This window comes from Schistocerca serialis, chromosome 2 (assembly GCF_023864345.2).
Source record: "Schistocerca serialis cubense isolate TAMUIC-IGC-003099 chromosome 2, iqSchSeri2.2, whole genome shotgun sequence".
In the NCBI taxonomy this organism is placed as follows: domain Eukaryota; kingdom Metazoa; phylum Arthropoda; class Insecta; order Orthoptera; family Acrididae; genus Schistocerca; species Schistocerca serialis.
In genome coordinates, this window is record NC_064639.1 from 441,286,627 (window position 1) to 441,301,856 (window position 15,230).

The 15,230-nt window shown below is 45.6% G+C and overlaps 1 non-coding gene across 1 annotated transcript; it reads left to right on the forward strand.

Moving 5' to 3' along the window:
- The first annotated feature begins 9,532 nt into the window (after positions 1-9,532).
- Positions 9,533-9,607, forward strand: Trnaa-ugc (transfer RNA alanine (anticodon UGC)). The gene has a single exon. It is a non-coding gene; the product is annotated as a tRNA-Ala (tRNA).
- The last annotated feature ends 5,623 nt before the right edge of the window (positions 9,608-15,230 follow it).

Here is a 15,230-nt window from a genome sequence, read left to right on the forward strand (position 1 = left end):
GAATGGGAACGAACTGGTGTGCGTTTGCTGCTCGGCGACAACAGCCGTCACTTGTAATGGCTGCTTACGATCTCAGTGGTTGAGAAATTTTCGTGTCTTGAAGACTATGAACTACATGTTGCGTGACCTGATTATACGCAAGTCCGTATATGCTGACGTACGGTATACTTAATATCCGTATTCTTTTGAAAAAGTATAAAAATTCATTGAGAAATGCTGCATTTACGAACTAGTTTTTCAGTGTTAATGTGACTAAAGCATTATATGATGCGCAATGTCAATTGCCTTTCATATCCAGCCCAGCATGGACTTAACTAAAAAATCTACCCTTCCGAACTTTTTCTATTAACTCTATATGGCTTTTGGAGACCAGCAAACCAAATAATTCATGAGGGCAGATCAGACGAAAAAACGATCTTCTACTACCAGCCGCGCTACTCAATAGCCTGTCTCTTACTATACGTACCCATCATTATTCGGGTTCCGTTCATAACCTTCCTTTGTTGATAAAACATACAAAAAAGTTTTATGACGCAACGATATTCTAGTTCATACTTTTGAAAGAAACACGCTAAACAGACTTTGAAAAGCATCCCATAAATGAATTTGATACTTTATTTACACTATTGCCCGATACGCCAGAACATCTGATCAAAAGTATCTTAGAGACCTGTAACCGGTTATTAGTACGGGTTGCCTCCAAAATTCGGCTTTATAGCGCCTTGAACTCTGCCGGGGACACTTTCAGTGAGACAGATGGATGTCTGTGGAGGATTATCTGCATGGATGTGTGTGACGTCCTTAGGTCAGTTAGGTTTAAGTAGTTCTAAGTTCTAGGGGACTGATGACCTTAGAAGTTAAGTCCCATTTTGCTCAGGGCCATTTGAACCATTTTGAGGATTATCAGCCCATTCTTCCTGAAGAGCAGAAATCAGACATGGTAGTGATGTAGGATGCTGGCGCCTGGGGCGAAGTCGAAGTTTTAACTCATGCCAAAGATGTTCTATTGGCTTCAGGTCGGCCAATCCACTTCAGGGATGTTATTGTCCACAGACCATTGCTCACGGAGGCTGCTTTATGGTACGGTGCATTGAAATTAAATGATCATACGGCATTGTTAGCCGGGAGACCCCTTGCGGCCGCCGAAATTGCAAGTCCTTTTTAGCTGACGCCACTTCGGCGACTTGAGAGTCAATGATGATGTAATAATGACGAAAGACACACAACACCCAGTCATCTCGAGGCAGAGAAAGTCCCTGACGCCGTCGGGAATCGAACCCGGGACCGTGTGCGCGGGAAGCGAGAACGCTACCGCAAGACCACGAGCATTGTGCATTGTCATGCTGATACAGTCACCATCTCTGTACTGTTCCTCTACAATACGTAGTACTCAGTGCCGTAAAACGTTTTCATATCCTTCCGTATTTAGCGCTTTCTTATGTGTAGTAAGGGAACAACACACAGACACACAGACACACACACACACACACACACACACACACACACACACACACACACACACACACACAAAGGAAAAAGAAACAACCCAGTCATAATACAGCCTCCTACTTACTTTACCATTGTCACTAAACATGAGCCGGCCGGGGTGGCCGAACGGTTCTAGGCCCTACAGTCTGGAACCGCGCGACCACTATGGTCGCAGGTTCGAATCCTGCCTCGGGCATGGATGTGTGTAATGTCATTAGGTTAGTTAGGTTTACGTAGTTCTAAGTTCTAGGGGACTGATGACCTTAGAAGTTAAGTCCCATAGTGCTCAGAGCCATTTGAACCATTTGAACTAAACATGACTGAGGTACCATTCTCCAGGCATTTGCCATATTCGGATTACGATAGGGTGTTGCGTGATTTACAACTTTTAATGACTCGTTTTCAGTCATCCACTGTCAAGTGGTGTGGTTCTTTGCACCACCTCAAGCAGCGCATAGCACTGAATATAGGTGTGTGTGGCTTATGAGGATCTGCTCGACCCTTCTAATCCATTTTTTCCGGTCTCTATGTACAGTCATTGAGCTAGCTGGAATACTGGTAGCACTTTGGACCTCGCGAATGATTCCTTCCTCTGATTTCCTGGCACTTTTTATAACCACCCTTCACATGCTCGACAGTTCCTGTGCGTTGTTCAAGAGGTCTGTCTTGTCTTGGTTCGTCTCAGGTTGCTAATTCCCCAGTCGTACCACGAAGAGTCGAACTGGGAGGACTGAAATGTCCCTGATGATTAGGACATGTTGGAAGCCACCGTGCTGTCCTGACTGCCCCATTCCACTGTTACTGCTTCTCTACTGAGAACACAGTCTTCCCCGCCTCCTTTTATACGGTCGGGTCCGCCTCTAGTAACATCTGGTGGTCAAATCCACATTAAGTTGGGGTGTTTGGATACTTTCGATCAGACAATGAGTACTACACCAGCCACTAAAAAGTGTGTGGCAGTGGGTACTTCATACTAACACATACGCACGTCAAAGAAAGCTTTGCACCACCCTGGTTCCCAGAACTCATGTTGACTGTGGATATTTTATCACAGACACAGTCCCTTTGACTGTTCAGAGGTGCCACTAAACCTGCTCAAAGATGTAAACAACCATGCATGAACAGCGCCTATTAGACGGAGGGGGACCGAAAGCCTATCAGTTCTGGTCATTTCGCCGGGAAGGAGGTACACAGCTCCTGTTGTCTGTAGTTCAACCATGCCTTGACGGTCAATGCCGCGGTTCGATCGCGCCCTCATTGTTACTTTGCGCCAGGAAGGGCTCTCAACAAAGGAAGTGTCCAGGCGTTTCGGAGTGAACCAAAGCGATGTTGTTCGGACATGCAGGATATTCAGAGAGACAGGAACTGTCGATGACATGCCTCGCTCAAGCCGCCCAAGGGCTACTACTGTAGTGGATGACTGCTACCTATGGATTATGGCTCGGAACCCTGACAGCAACGCCACGATGTTGAATAAGGCTTTTCCTGCAGCCACAGGACGTCGTTTTGCGACTCAAACTGTGTGCAATAGGATGCATGATGCGCAAAATTCACTCCCTACGTTCATGGCGAGGTTCATCTTTGCAACCACGACACCATGCAACGCGGTACAGATGGGCCCAACAACATTCTGAATGGCCAGCTGAAGTGGCCGAGCGGTTCTAGGCGCTTCAGTCTGGAACCGCGCGACCGCTACGGTCGCGGGTTCGAATCCTGCCTCGGGCGTGGATGTGTGTGATGTCCTTAGGTTAGTTAGGTGTAAGTAGTTCTAAGTTCTAGGGGACTGATGACCTCAGATGTTAAGTCCCATAGTACTCAGAACCATTTGAACATTCCAAACGGACCGCTCAGGATTGACATCACGTTCTCTGCACCGATGAGTGTTGCATATGCCTTCAACGAGACAATCGTCGGAGACGTGTTTGGAGGCCCGGTCAGGCTGAACACCTTAGACACACTGTCCAGCGAGTGCAGCAAGGTGGAGGTTCTCTGCTGTTTGGGGGTGGCGTTATGTGGGACCGACGTACGCTGCTGGTGGTCATGAAAGGCGCCGTAAAGGCTGTACGGTACGTGAATGCCATCCTCCGACCGATAGCTGAACCACAGGCGAGGTATTCGTCTTCGTGCACATCTTGTGAATGACTTTCTTCAGGATAACGACATCGCAGCATGTTGTCCAGACATGAACCTTACCGAACATACCTAGGATAGACTGAAAAGGGCTGTTTATGGTCGGTGACCCAACAACCACTCTGAGGGATCAACGTCGAATCGCCTTTGAGGAGTGGGTGAATCTGGACGAAGAGTGCCTTGATGAACTTGTGGATAGTATGTCACGACGAATACAGGCATGCATCAATGCAAGAGGACGTGGTACTGGGTATTAGAGATACCGTGTGTATAGCAATCTGGACTACCACGTCTGAAAAGTCTCGCTGTATGGTGGTACAACATGCAATGTGTGGTTTTCATGAGCAATAAAAAGGGCAGAAATGAAGTTAATATTGATCTCTGTTCCAATTTTCTGTACAGGTTCCGGAACTCGAGGAACCGAAACGATGCAAAACGTTTTTTGATGTGTGTATTTTCCGTCCTATTCCATTCGCATATTAAGCGAGGAAAAGTTAACGGTTTATGTTCCGCTGTGCCGACTCTAGGCTCTCTTATCTCAGTCTCACAATAACTGCGAGACATATACGATGGCGGCAGGAGAATTGGCGGATAGTCTTCTCGAATAACGCCTCTCCAAATTTATCCAACAGGGTTTCGCGAGAACTGCGTCGTCTTCCTTCCAAGGCTTACATTTATGTTCCCACTGCATGTTTGTGGAAACATTCCCAAGAACTCTACTGTTTTTACTATAACAGCAGCGTGTCTCTAAATTTGTTCCACGTCTTCTATCATGCTTACCTGATGAACGCTTCAAACATTTGGACAATACTTCAGAATTGCTCGCACTAGCGTATTACACACCGTTTCCTTTGTATATGCACTTCAGTTAACTAGAAACCTTGAGACGAATCTAAGTCTTCCATTCGCCTTCGCTTATACTGATTTTACGTGTTCATCCCATTTCATGTCGCCTCTTAGTGCTGATAGTTTTAGTATTCTTTCTATACGCACGTTAAGGAGTCATACTACATTAGTGATAATTATTTGCATTAAACTACTTTAACAACACCTGATGCAATTCAGCTACCTGTTCCAAGAGACACTGCTGTCACCAGGTTGTTGACTCACGTTTTGAGCCGTTCATTAATTAAAATCATATAGAATAAAATGAAAAACGAAAATTCTGCACGTGGACAGAAAGCGAGAACACTCGACTCGCTGGAAGAATTAGAAACAGCCATTCTCGAGAAGAAAATCGACGGTGTTCTTAATATACAAATGAGTGACAACAGGACAGAATTTTAATAGCATTTTGGACTTAGCTAGAGGGTGGCCAAAAGAGATCTTTGGAACTATATACGTAAATAATGTGTGCATTTTCAGTGGTACCTCGGGCGTAGTAGCTTACAATTAGTTCTGGACACCAAGAAAAACTCTTGGTACCCATAGCTGAAGAAGAGGACACGGCCTGTTGCGCAGCTGCGCTGTGTGAAATGGACGATTTTATGTACGGGGAAGACCCATTGTTCAAAGTGTTGTGTTTATTTTATTTTACGAATGTCACAAATGTGTCAGCAACTTTAGGACATCGTTCTCTCTTAAAACGTGTAGTTGAGTTTTCTCGAGTACTACTGATGTGGTAAATGAAAAAAACCTGTTACTGATCGTTTTATACGTCAACCTGCGAACTAGCTACGTAGCCCCCTCCCCCTCTGTCGCGCCAGGGTGTCGATATACCGACGGCGGGCTTCAGGCAGCTCTGCATCCCACAGACCGCGAGAGCCGCGGTTTTGTGGGCGCAGCAGCCTAACGCAGACCAGGCGGGACCAGAGCAGCGCCGGGCCGGGCCGAGTACCGGCGCGTTTGCTGACTACTTGTCGGCGGCGAGCCTGCGGTTTCGTCTTCCTTCCTGACGCAGCGACCGCGGTAAAAATAGAGCCGACGGCTGAGGCAGCAAACCGATACGCCCGCTCGGCGCCATGAGCGCTACCTCCGCTGCCTGTAACCCTCCGTGGGCACTCAGACACGTGTCAAGCGCGCACCCGCCCGCCGGAACACTAACTGCATTTCCGCGCCCTCCACTATCGCCTGTCCCCGTAAGCCACACAGATCAACCTGCAAGCCGAACCTTAAGCCGTCTGCACACGAACGTTGAGCACGCAGAGTTCAATGTTCTGCTGAACGATCAGAAACGATGCGTCTTGTGCACACGGTACGTGGTCCCCAACGTGGTATACGCGATCGCAACGCCATGCAGCGGTAATTGTCGGCTATATCGGGGTCGTAAATCACACTTTTAAGAAATGGACGCCGGCCGCTGTGGCCGAGCGGTTCTGGGCGCTTCAGTCCGGAACCGCGCTGCTGCTACAGTCGCAGGTTCGAATCCTGCCTCGGGCATGGATGTGTGTGACGTCCTTATGTTAGTTACGTTTAAGTAGTTCTACGTTCTAGGGGACTGACGACCTCAGACGTTAGGTCCCATAGTGCTCAGAGCCATTTGAACCATTTTTGAACGAAATGGACGGGCGTATAATTCCTATATTAGCTCTGTTAAAATGTTGCCGATATGCTAATCAAATTGTTTTGTCTGTAGTGTACATAAATAAATACTTCAATATCCGTGAAAATATTATACGACAAAAAGGTAAGTACCATGTCGTCAATAAGGACATTGGCTTATAAAAGTTCCATTACAATTAGTACGACACAAATTTACAATTGTTCTCCGGATAAGATAAAAATTATTTCATCATTCTCACTTTTTAGTAAAACGCTAAGGTCATTCTTATTTGATTACTGTTCCTACACAGCACCAGAACCTCCACAACATGACAATTACGGAACTTAAAAGAAAAAAAGGGCAAAATATCTTACTGCAAGTAGCGCAAGGTGTCCTGTAGATTAAGCCAATCGAACACACTCACTCCTTAAAAAGGAGCGCACTTATATTTAAATAACATCGAATATTATTGTATATACTTATTTTGATCTAATAAGATAGTATCAGAACCTATTAACAAAGCGAAGGATAGAAAAAAAATATTTGCATGTAGTGGGATGCGAATTACCAAGATTCCACACATTTCATCACGATCCTATGACGCTATTCATTGCGTTAAAGCGATGTGTGTCAACCATATCTAGCGTGTCACCATGTCCCTAAAGCTGACATTTAATTATAACTAATTGTATCAAGAACAGCGCGTTTTTAATGGATCCTCAACATGCCGTTGCCTTCACATGGCATACTCTCATAATACGCAAGTTACAATAGATCTTTTACCACGAATACGAGTGTTCTTGTCATTCTATTACAACGAATCATACATTTAACTGCTGGCTTTCGAGAGCTCCTCACTTTTATCTTCCAAATAAACTACGGCGGAACCAAATTCCTGTCTACTTCACAAGTTCAGTGATCGCTGTAACAATACTGGGGATGACGAGGGTCTATCGCTGCAAACCAGCTGAATTTCCCTGACTGTATCGGAAATGGTCTGTCATTACGTAAACTCTAGGAGACACGTCCTACGTTTCGTGGGACGGGCGGACGACGGTGTGTTTCGAAATATACTGTAGTCGATGCTGTAGTAAACACAAAACAGAGGGGAGAACAGGTTTTCGTGGAGTACTACATTCCTATGAATGCTACACGAATAATTGTGCTCTGCGAATCACTGAAATGCGTGTGCCATACATTAAAGTTTCTTCCCGTTCCGTTCAAAGACCGAGCGTGAAAAGTATGACTGCTTGTGCGCCTTTAGTTCAATATCGGTGTTGACGGGCGCAGACGAGGCGTGAAGTTTTGTGTCGTGCAGTCATCAATGGTACACGAGTGCATCCACGGCTCCGAAAGCCTATATCGATGAGGTTTCGTTGATTTGTTCGCACGCTGACACTTGTTGGTGGCTCAGCATTGAAATCTGCAGCAATCTGCGGAAGGGTTGCACTTCTGTCTCGTTGAACGATTCTCTTCAGTCGTGGTTGGTCCCGTTCTTGCAGGATCTTTTTCCGGCCGCAGGATGTCGGAGTTTGATGCTTTACCGGATGCCTGATATTCACGGTACACTCGTGAAATGATCGTTCGGGAAAATCCCAATTCATCGCTATCTCGGAGATGCTGTGTCCCATTGCCTGTGCGCCGACTATAAAATCACGTTCAAACGCACTTAAATCTTGATAACCTGTCATTGTAGCAGCAGTAACCTATCTAATAACTTCGCCAGACATTGTTGTCTAATATAGGCATTGCCGACCGCGGCGCCATATTCTGCCTGTTTACATATCTCTGTATTTGAATAACCATAACTATAGTTTCTTCGGTGCTTCAGTGTGCTACACTGTTTACTAAATTATAATTTGCAACAATGTCAAAAAATATTAGAAACATGACCTAGTATATGAATAGAGTAGGTCTAAAGGAAACAAAATGAAATAACGGTTACACAATGCGTTTGTCATCTTTGATCTTCAATATACTTCTGGTTCGTATTTCGTGTTTCTCTCGTCTGAATGTGCATATGCTGTGCACGCAAATGATTTTCGCATGAGCCACTCAGATGCATACGGGGAAACATAACTGATGAAACTGTTAATGGTTGCTTTAGGTATTTATAGAAATCTCATCTTTTTGCTTATATCTTATGCTGTCTGGCGCACTATTACTATTCTTTTGACTCGTATTGTTAAGCCTATTTATCCTATTCATTTGACTAAATCTATTATTATTATTATTATTATCATCTAGTTGGCCGATATCTTTAGTGCCGTGCGGGATTAGCCGAGCGGTCTCGGCCGCTGCAGTCATGGACTGTGCGGCTGGTCCCGGCGGAGGTTCGAGTCCTCCCTCGGGCATGGGTGTGTGTGTTTGTCCTTAGGATAATTTAGGTTAAGTAGTGTGTAAGCTTAGGGACTGATGACCTTAGCAGTTAAGTCCCATAAGATTTAACAAACATTTGAACATTTTTTTGATATCTTTAGTCGCCAATCGTTTCTGGTCAAGACCGGGGTAACTCCTTGAACGAATCCTCCTTTGATATATGTCAATATGCAGCAGTGCTCATTACTAGACTGCACGATGTCCATGAGTTTTGCAAATACTTCGGCCTAACCTGTTTGCTGCATCACTGCCAGCGCATAACTCTATTCGTGACGTGTGCCTCTCTGAGAACATTCGAGACTCGGCTCCGCGGTAAAATTTCTGCACTCGCGTGGCCCCCGCGAGCCAGAGCTCGTGCAGAAACGGAATTGAGCGCACCGCCCAACCTGTCCACATTCCTCTGCCCTGTCAGGACCATACCGAACGAGCGCAGTGACGGGTGCCCCCACAGAATATGCAAAACGGCGCCTGTGAAAATAGCGGCGTAAATCAAAGGGGCGCGGCCTGCGGGTTTCGCCACAGCCCAGCTCGGCATGGTGTGGCAGATCTAGCGCACACGACTTATCACGGCAGGGGCTGCGGTTTCCTGTGGGCCGGCCAGCCCAGCACAGCCCAGAGCGGCCGCGGCTGCACCCGGTGCACACGGGCGCCTCCTCTGGTCTTGTCATATCGGCAGCTCTACCCTGCCGGCAGCATAACTTCACAATGCAGTCACAGCTCTCCTGACGGATAGTCATTGGACGAGGTTCTCGTGTCTCAACGCATAAGGCTGTGTATGTTTCATGCTCATCATCTCTGCCATTTCAAATGGCTCCAAGCACTATGGGACTTAACATCTCATCAGTCCCCTAGACTTAGAACTACTTAAAGCTAACTGACCTAGGGACATCACACACATCCATGCCCGAGACAGGATTCGAACCTGCGACCGTAGCAGTCGTGCGGTTCCAAACTGAAGCGCCTAGAACCCCTCGGCCACCGCGGCCAGCTGGGAACGTGCGTGTCACGGGGAGCGTGCAAGGGATAAATCTCTGCAGTCGCACTATCCTCTGTGCCTTGGGTGGCTCAGTTGAATAGAGCGTCTGCCATGCAAGCAGGAGATCCCGGGTTCGAGTCCCGGTCGGGGCATACATTTTCAACTGTCCCCATTGATGTATATCAACGCCTGTCGACAGCTTAAGGTATTGATTTAATTATCATTTCAAGAAAAATTGGGGCTTATACAGAGGCACAGAGACAGTCTTTTTTCTTCGCTTCATATGTGAGTTGGAACAGGAAACGGAATGGCTGGCAGTCGTACAAGGTACCCTACACCGTGCATCGCACCGCACTGCACGTACGATGTAAAGAACTGAAGCTGTGAGGACGGTTCATGAGTCGTGTTTGGACAGCGCAGTCAGCAACAGCATTGCCTGCGTATCGCAAGTCTCCGGGTTAGAGTTCCGATCAGACACACAGCAGCCGGGAATTTTCAATACACCGCAACTTCGCTACAGATAGAGAGCCCCTTTCTGTGAACACGTAATCTGTGTTCACCGCAGAAAACTTCTTTATCAACAGAAGTAACTGAATTGTCGATTCAGACCGTCAGACCACCGATGATTGTGATATGGGTTTGGTAAACACTGGATGAAACGTAACTCTAGAAAATACTGTCAGGATGTGAGCTCGGTGAGGGTGAGCTGAGGGTGTGGGGGAGAGGTACGGGAAGCTATGGCATTGATCCATTCTACCAACCGCCAGTTCATTGCCTAGGAAATTTATCAACGGACGGGTGCAAGATATTACTAGAAAATGGCTGCTAGAGGTGTAATTGAGGTCTTAGATCCAGCACCTCAGATCAACGGGAAACGATTTTTGTTCTGCATGAAAAAAAAGTTTGATAGTGCGATCAGTAACGAGGCGTACCATAGTAACTTTTGCAATACGATGCACCACTGTCGTGAAACATACACGTTTATGGGTCCCTGACAAGACAAATTATGTTTGCTGGCCATCCCATACACATACATAGTTGATTCGTTGGACTCATTCTCCAGGAAATGTCAAAAGTCTTCCAAAGCGGAAGAATCTCTTACTAAGATTATCTACGTCTTTGTCTATTCTCTGGTTTTGTAGCCTGGCGCGACTGCGCTCGACAGCCTTAGTAAAAGCACAGAGAAGAAAAACCAATTAGAAGAGTGTTAAGAAGCTGTAATTCATCCGTAAAGAGGCACGTTTAGGATATCCTCATTCGACCGATTCTTGAGTGTTGTTCGTCATTCTTTTAGCAGCGCGTGTCATAGGATTGTTTAAGAGGCGCTAGAGCGTCACGGAGATGGTCAAAAACTCCAGAGGCAAACTCTACAAGAAAGGCGTCGCACATACCGGGAAAAATTAATACTGAAATTCAGAGAGATCAAATGTGAGAATGATCAGGTCACAGACTATATTTCTGCTTCGCACGTTCATTTTGCGAAATGATCATGACGGGAGAATCAGAAGATTGTCCAGTCATCCAGTCATCCAGTCATAGCTTCAGCAGTAAATACAAGTGCCTCGATGAAAGTCGTATTCCTTGACTTCCGGAAGGCATTCGATACAGTTCCACACTGCGCCTATTGAACAAAATATGAGCGCGCGGAATATCAGACCAACCGTGTGATTGGATAGAAGAGTTTATAGCAAACGCAATACATCATGTCATTCTCAGCTGAGAGAAGTCCTCAGATGTAATAATAACTTCGGAAGTGTTACAGGACAATTACTTTTCACAATATACATAAATGACTAAGCAGATAACGTCGCAGGTTCCACGACACTTTTCGCGAAAGATGATGACGTATACAGCGAAACGGCGACGCTAGAAAACTGTAGCGAACTGCAGGAAGACTTCAGTGGGTCGACGCTCGGTGCAGGGAGTGGCAACTGACTCTCAACATAAACAAATGTAACGTATTGCGAATACATAAACAGAGAGACCCTTTATTGTATGATTATACGATTGCAAAACGATCACTAGGAGTAGTTACTTTCATAAAACATCTGGCAGTATCCGTACAGAGCGATTTGAAGTGGAACAACCTCATAAAATTAATAGCGAATAACGACGATGCCAAACTAAGATTCTTTTGAAGAACCCTCAGGAAATGTAGTCCATCAACACAGGAAGTAGGTTTCAAAACGCTCTTTTGATCAATACTTTAATATTTCTCCTCACTATGGGATACGTACCACATAAGACTGATGTAGGAAATACAGAAGACCCAAAGAAGAGCGGCGGCTTCCGTTACAGGTTCGTTTAGTAAGCGCGAAAGCGTCATGAAATTCTCATCCAACTCCAATGGCAAGAGAGGCGTTCTGCATCAAAGATAAAATTACAAAAATTCGAGCCCCATGGAGACTTACCAAAACGTCGAAGTGACATTGATACTCAAAGTACACACGACCACACACCGTAAGGTGGATTACAGAGTACAGATGTAGATGTAAATGACAGCAATCTGTCTGCATAAAAGTAAAAATTATATCCCTAACAGAAGGGCCGCGGTGGCCGTGCGGTTCTGGCGCTGCAGTCCGGAACCGCGGGGCTGCTACGGTCGCAGGTTCGAATCCTGCCTCGGGCATGGGTGTGTGCGATGTCCTTAGGTTAGTTAGGTTTAAGTAGTTCTAAGTTCTAGGGGACTTATGACCTAAGATGTTGAGTCCCATAGTGCTCAGAGCCATTTGAACCATATATCCCTAACAACAATGAATCGCTCGCGTAGCTTGTTGGGGGTTGATTATAATAGCAGTTAAATAACGAGAGTGTAAACACACAGAGTGTTATTTTCAAAGCAGTGAGGTATTAGTATCTACACAAGAAAATCTAATATATTATACCGATTAGATTTTCTTAAGTATATACTAATACCTCACGTTGGCATAGTTCGATAAGCCTTTTTCCATTTTTGTTGGTAAATTTATCGGCGGGATATTTTCCTACAGTTTTCCAGTACTGTTTTGCTTTGATTATCTGAGCATTGAAATCACCCAATAAGATTTTGATGTCCTGCTTTGGAATTGTAGCCATTACTTTCTCAAGATCGGTCTAGAATTTCTCCACAGTCTGTTGATCCTCTCTGTTAGCAATGAACATTAATGAAGGTACATTCCTTGTTAGCGTACTGCATGCGCATTGTCATAAGGTGGTTGCAAATTGGGCACACATCTCTTATGGAATCTGTTATATTTTTACGTATGACAACAGCCATTCCCAGAAGTTGAGACCTTTAGAAATACGTTTTTCTGTTTAACACTTAAAGATGAGGTAATTTCCATAATCTGCTGTGGCCTCGTCTGTGAATAGTGGTTCCCGAAGGGCTAAAAATCTGAGTTTTTTGTCGATCTAACTCCTGCACTAGGTTGTGTAAATTTCCCGGTTGAATTAGAGTGTTGATATTAAATGTGCCTATATAGGGGATAGTTTTGGATGGAAGTCTGCCAGAGAACTCAGACTTTCTCTGTGTTCGTGACTGCTCAGATCCCCCAGACTCCGAAGAACCAGTTGCCGCCTGTTGATGGGTAGATAGAGTATCATCTAGGGTAACATTGTTATTACTTTCAAGAATCATGATAGCTTATAATTGATTGTCCAATGTTCCACTGGGTTATTAGGACCAGGGATTGTTATTTCCTGGAGCAATCATTGCAGTGCCCCTAACATGGGGAACAGACACTAACCAGAAAGCTGCCCATTATGGATTCAGACACGTCTGGGTTTGCTATCGTCAGCTTTTATATTAACCCTAAAAGCAGGGCCGCCTCTTCCGCCAGCTCCGCAGTACTGATGATCCCCATCTTCGTCTTCACTGCCGTTGAGGTCTTCACCTTTACCCTGGAAAAGGACCCTCGCAAGGTACTATCACCTGGGCCACATGAACCAAGATCTTTTTACGAGGTGTGACTCCTCCGCCTCCTTTCTCAACCGGGCTTGGGACAGGCTATGTAAAAGAAATAGAAAGAGTAAAAGCAATAAATGCAATCTGAAAGTAGGTAATATGTGCATACATAAGTTCATGTACTTCAAATCGCAATTGTTATGCCTTTTGGTAAAAATAACAATCACAATCAAAAATGAAAATAGCATTGTCAAAACTGCAATCGCGATAAATAGCTCTAACTGTCATGGGCGGAATGACTACATTCAATGAGCATAGGCTAGTTGCACAAATATGGAACGAGTCGCCTCGTTCAAGGGATCCCATAGTATGTTCTCGGTGCTGTCACATCACGTTACACCAGAATAGGAAGATAAGTATCTGATCGTAGTTCTCACTGAATGTTAGTCAAGATTCTCAGCCAGGTAGCAGTCTCTTCTTGTTCTCTCTAAACATTTCAGCTTCTCAAGGTAGTAGTGGTTACACAGTGTTGCTGCGTTGTGTGTTGTTCACAGCGCCGCCGATGATTTAGCCATACTCTGAAATAGCAGAGATTTTTTTCTACTTTCAGCACTCAGGAGCAGGCAGCGTTCAGTGCCCACCGCCTGCTGATGTGGCTCGTTATTCACTCGTACTTGCGCAGCTCGATATAACTGTGCACCTCCATTAATAAGCCGTGCGCCGGCAGGTAACACTGGTGAGTTAGCACGCCCACGCGCTGAGGCGTCGGGACTGGCAGTTTAATGTCTGACAGTGAGCCAAACTCCCGGCCAGAGGATGACTCATGTTGCCATGTCGTGTTTCAGCACCTCACTCGTACGATAATTACGCACCATTACCGCTGCAAGCCCTGTGGGTTTCTCTAGTGATTTATTGTTAGAAGCGGTAGTACCTTTGTTGTTAAACTAAGGTGTCGTTAAAATCGGTATAACGTTAAGAACTCGAGTCCTTACGCGCGACTGAAGTAGATGGCGGTCGGAGTGCGGGAAGGGGGGAGGGGAAGAGAGGGAAGGAGGGGGGGGGGTGTTGGAGGGATAAATGGTGGAGGGTAGAAGATAGCAGTGTTACTTTAGATTACAGTTCCACTCCGGTTTGATTTAAAGTTTTGCGCATCTGTTTCCAAGAAGTCGTCAGTATCAAGTGTAACAGTCTTCTGTTGCTACAGTCCGATTGAAATTACTTGATAGCTGACATCTGTCACTTGCTATTACAGTATTGTCACATCGGCTGACGCTCCGTTAAGGGCGACACAGCGGATCACTTCACAAGTGCTGAACCACTGATCGCGTAACGCGGAGCAGTGTTGGGAACGACTGCTGTCAGGTATAGCGGGAACGGACAGTTGACTTTAACTGAACAATGACTGTACTGCGCAGACGACGCTTTTTGTAGTCACGAATGTACGATCGCATCCTAACCTAACCAAAACTGGATGTGCAATGTATCCGAGGAAACAGGGGTCAACAACCTGCCTTGTTCGCGAGAGTTGTTCGAGCGCTCGCCTGCAGTAATTCAGTGAAGTCACGAAAGGTCACGTCAAATAGCAGGACTGCGACAGCATGCAGTTGTAATTTAATAAAGTGCTTCTGGGTCTAGTGTTTTTAACTGACAACTGAGAGCATTAGGCAGTGCACGTTTTTGCACGAGCCTCAGACTGGGAAAGGACGAGCGAAAGACGTCCTCGGGAGACCGCAGAGTAATCTTTGACCGTAGCTAATCATTCTAAATTATCCCTAACGCAGACGAGATTTCTCCTTTCTATGATGCTATCAGGACCACAACAACGAAGCCCACAGCTAGATACAAAACAGCATTACGTGCTTCTTATAGAACTCTCTCTCTCTCTCTCTCTC